The sequence below is a fragment of the Lissotriton vulgaris genome, unplaced genomic scaffold (genome assembly GCF_964263255.1).
Source record: "Lissotriton vulgaris unplaced genomic scaffold, aLisVul1.2 SCAFFOLD_3151, whole genome shotgun sequence".
NCBI lineage: Eukaryota > Metazoa > Chordata > Amphibia > Caudata > Salamandridae > Lissotriton > Lissotriton vulgaris.
The window spans coordinates 89796-94464 of NW_028245309.1; the positions used below are offsets into that span (position 1 = coordinate 89796).

Below are 4669 nucleotides of genomic sequence, written 5' to 3' on the forward strand. Positions count from 1 at the left end.
AATGAATACACACAGGAGACCTTTTTGGAGGATCCCCTGCAAACCTACCAAGCACTGGTGTGGTTGCTGACTTGTTTTATCCTGCCTGCCACTCCAACACATGTTTCTGACCTCATGGGGTGAGAGCCAGCACTCTCAGATGACAGAAACAAAGTCTGCTTTGGGCCGAGGTGCTTCATACTTCCTAGAGGATAGGATGGCCTCCTGGACTGGAAGCTTAAAAGGCAATGCCATAGTTGAAATCCAACCCATGAACCTCCAGATAGGGGGGGAGGCCAAGCCCCCTTTCCTGCTCCACGTTTGGTGGGAGTAAAGATGGGAGAATTAGTTAGATGTGGACGAGAGTCTCCACTTAGCCTACACAACCCCTATTGCGGGCGGGCGAAGTGAACTGCTCTCCTGAAAATCTACCATCTTGGGATGGTGGAAAAACCCCCAATAAGGTTAAGGTAGTGTCTCTTCCCACAGGCAGTCGTCCTAGAGGGTGTAGATGCCTTAAAGTTAAGTTGTCCATTGGCAACAACCTGTCTCTCCTTGTACTTCCCGTCAATTCAGTATTTAGGTGGCACTCTGAGACTTAAGCATCAGATTTGATGGACAAGAGAGGACCAGGACAAAGAAGACCAGCTGCTCTGGATCCAAAGGCCTGCTGCAGAAGATAACATCGCCAAGCCCTGCCTACTGCACCAAGGACTCAACAATTGCTGCTGATGTGTCATCCATAATCCAAGAACCCCGTAGCACTTCCAGCCTTTGAGAAATTGCTTTGAGGCTCCTTTGGAGTGAAGGTATCACTCCCCTGTACACGACAGTCACCATTCCAGTGATGTCACGTTTTTCGACTTGCTGCTCCAAGACGAACTTGTTGCAGCAGCAAAGCAAGAAGAGGTACAACAGCTCAGGAGGGTCAGATCTGTCTCCCCACAGGTTTAGAGGCACTAGGACCTACCAGAATTATGGCATGCCAATACCCTGGGAATAGACCCCCAAAGGTAAAAACAAAAAGAATTATCCACACCGGGCATCCAAAGCACCAGTAGCAAGCACCCGCTGCGTAAAACCTGGCGTAGTGTGTGCAGCGGGGCTATGCGGAGATCCACAGCGTTGCAAAACACTCTGTAGAGCTCCGCTCCACTCCGCTATGCCACCCGCCTCCATCCAACTGTTAAGAAATAAGTTAACCTTAATTAAAAAGAAACTTAAAACCACTTCCTGTGCACCATGGTGTCCCAGAGCTGCCCTCCTCCTCTCCCTCGCCGTACCAGTAATGCTTGAGACTGAAATCATCCTGGGGAGGTTGGCCACACAGCCCCCATCCCTATTTTAAATATCTTTAAAAAAGAGGATGGGCCCCCAAGAATGGGGACCAGGGCTGATATTGGACCAAGGAGGTGGTCCATGTAGCCCCATAAAGAATGACATTTAGAAAAGACCAGACCCCGGGGGATGGGGTCCTCAGGTCTGAAATTAGAGTGGACGGTGAACTCCGCTCCTCCGGTGAAGTTTGTGGTTTTCTGCCACTCTGTGTTCCATTTGGAGTGCAGAGTTCAGTAAAACTCTGCCACTGCCGATGGAGTGAAGTTTCTGTATCTGGCGACCCGAGAAGCTGCCTACATCATGCTGATCATCATGGCCATTCTGGACCTCACCCTGCAAGCATTTTATGCTGAGCAAGATCTACCAGTTCTTGAAGTGTAGTCCCTCTTACCTTTCTTCCAATGTTCCTACCAGTAATGGATGATCTCAGCTTGCTACAACCTGTCGCTGAAAGAGTGGTTCATCAAGCTACCCAAGGACCTGGTCTGGCTCAGCAAGGGCTACCACTGGACTATTGACCCAGACTTTGAATTCATATTCAAGGAGGGTTCCTACCGGCGGCCTTCTGGTGTAAGTGCCAGGCATTCAAGTCCAAGTACAACATGATGAATGCACTGGGTTACAACTACATCCTGAACTCATACAGCTTCCATGGCTTGGCAGGGGATCTGGCCTACATCCACACCAGCCTGTGGCTGGACGGCAGCATGGGCAAGATGAATGGCCACCTGCCCGGCAACATGGACGGCATGGGGCTGGGAGGCCATTCGTTGTCCCTCCTCACCTCAAGCAGGGGGTACTGCTACATAGAGGGAAGCACAGGGGCTCAGGGGGAAACGACTCCCCCCACGACTTGGACTCCTCTCTGATCATACTTAGGAGTGATGGAGTATCACTCTCTCTACTCCAGCTCTGCCTTTTCCTGTGGACTGTCAGGTGGCCCTGCCTACATCGAGCAGCAGCCTCTGTTCCCCTGCAACTCCTGAAGCAACCCCTTGTTATCCAGCCTGTCATCACACTCCTCGGAGCAACTCTACCTATGCCATAGCAGCCACATCACTGCAGACCTGCAAGGTAAGATACCCAATCTAAGCCAATTTGTGCTACCTCCCTTTCTAATTTCAGGCAGTAGTGTCTCACTGCAACATCTCTGCATTTCTCTGTGCCACTAACATTAAGCCAACATGTGCTACCTCCGAATACTGTCCCACAGTGATGTCCCATCGCTATGCCACTGTGTGACATCCACCTTATGCCAAATTATTACATCCTTCTTTCCTGCCGCGCTGCAGTGTTGCACAGTTTTAAACTGTTGGTTTTTCATATTCCGTTACTGAGACAGAGTCTTTAACATTGAACAATCTTCAGCTTAATGACTTTCCTATTCAATGTAAATCATAAGAATAGCCAACCAATAAATAGATCCGGAATGGAGAGCTTCAGCCTTGTTTTTGCTCTGTAATGTATTCTGAGGGAGGGGAAAGTGGCACTCATTTCACATATGTTTATTGTTGTAATGTTCTATGCACAGCCCTTTCATCCTCCCTCAAGCCCACTACATATTACAAATCTTCTGTAATTCACAAATAGCAGCAGTGGTAGAGATGCAAAAACTTTTTAAAAAAGGACGTGTGGCCTATTGGCCTTGTTTGGGGTGGCTGAGCAACTCCGCCCACTCGCGTAACTCTACAGAATTTTGCTGAGTTTATCTGTAACAGTGGAATTCCACAAAGTACACCTTTGTGAGCTCTGTCCAGGCCTGGCTGAAATCAGCCCTGGGAGGGGGGGCGTGCAGCGCTCACCCCATTCCAAAATCCCCCCTCCACTAATATAAATTTTTTAAAGGACAGCCCCGGGGAAGTTAGCAGAGGCTCCATCCCTTTTCTTGACCGCTCCGCAAAGGTGCCTCTTGGTACACAGCTTGTTGGGGATGAAGTCTGTAAGGCTGTTGATGCTCCTTGTTACCACCTGTTACCTCCAGTAAATCCCACACAGCAGGACTCAATCTTAATTACTGCCAGTACTACAGACATAACTATTGCCGGTTCTGCAGTCTGCGCAATGCATCTCACAACAGATATACTAAGCTAATTCTTTCACGACCTGTTCTAAAAGTCTTCTCCCAAGGCTCAGTCTACCCAGAGAAACCGCTATCTTCACATATCAGCAAAAGTCCCTAATTATGACGCAAACAGGAGGCCATTCCCCTTCCTCCAAGGATGGAAATTATCTCATAGAGCATGTTATCAACGCCGAGCCAAAGCCATGGAAAAAAGGAAGGACCAAAAATCCAAGTCACACACCTTAAGTCAAAAATCAACCAAAACAACTGAAGTGCCAAAGACAACCCATGATGTATCATGCATGCCCTTCTCTATTGGTTCAGTGTCTAATTTAAATCATAACAAGACAAGCCAATCGACCTTGGAGACCTCAATGGCTATAAAGTCTATTGAAGACACAGCCAGTGCAACTTTACTAACACCAAAATCTACAGTAAGGGTCCACATGGCTAGTAAAAGGGCCAGCCACATAAGCAGCAGAAGCATTTCAGAAATCAAAAAGAAAAATGTAATAACAGAGTACTTCTTAAAAAAATATTCCCCATCCAGCTCACCTTGATATCGCAGACTCATCTAGGAAAAAGGAACTCTATGGAGGCTTAGTAACCACCCCTGCCCCCATGGTTAATATCATATTGCTTATAACCCCGTCTCCAAGAACTAATACCAAGTATAACCAGGTGCTACAACAGTACAGTAATTAACAAATCCTCTGGAAGGCTTCTGGATAGTTTGCTGGCAGACATTGATCTATCAACTAGAATGAAGGAAACAGACCAACGAGGCAAAACTTGTATTTGCCTAACAACTCATCTTCCAACCCCTACGGATTGTCTGTTGAAGGCACAACCCTATTTCAAACTAAACACCATAACCATGGCTGCTCAGATCCATAGCTCAGGGAATAAAAGAACAGGAGGCACAGGACAATATGGCATAGTAGGCTGTAACCTTGGGCTAACCAACCAAGTAGACTATGAAACTCCTAAAGCCAGTCAAGGGGGATCTAACACTGGTCAGGGCCAGTCTGGGGCTCCTCCCCGCAGCAAGGACAAAGACACAATGAACTCCACTATCACTGGTAAAACACCAGAGCAGCACAAGCTCCAACTTTCAGCAGCCCAAAGCTCTAAGCTGAGCTCAAGCATCATGGAAAGCCAAATATTATATGCCACTAAAAAGATTAAAAATAACAATGAACAAGACTGTTTACTGGCCTCCATAAATGCCACCTTAGCCAACACAGTAAATTCCCTGACATGGCAGTCTGACAAATTGGAACTACACCT

The 4669-nt window shown here is 47.5% G+C and overlaps 1 pseudogene; it reads left to right on the forward strand.

Moving 5' to 3' along the window:
* The first annotated feature begins 1606 nt into the window (after positions 1 to 1606).
* LOC147666487 (forkhead box protein F1 pseudogene) lies at positions 1607 to 2489 on the forward strand (annotated as a pseudogene).
* The last annotated feature ends 2180 nt before the right edge of the window (positions 2490 to 4669 follow it).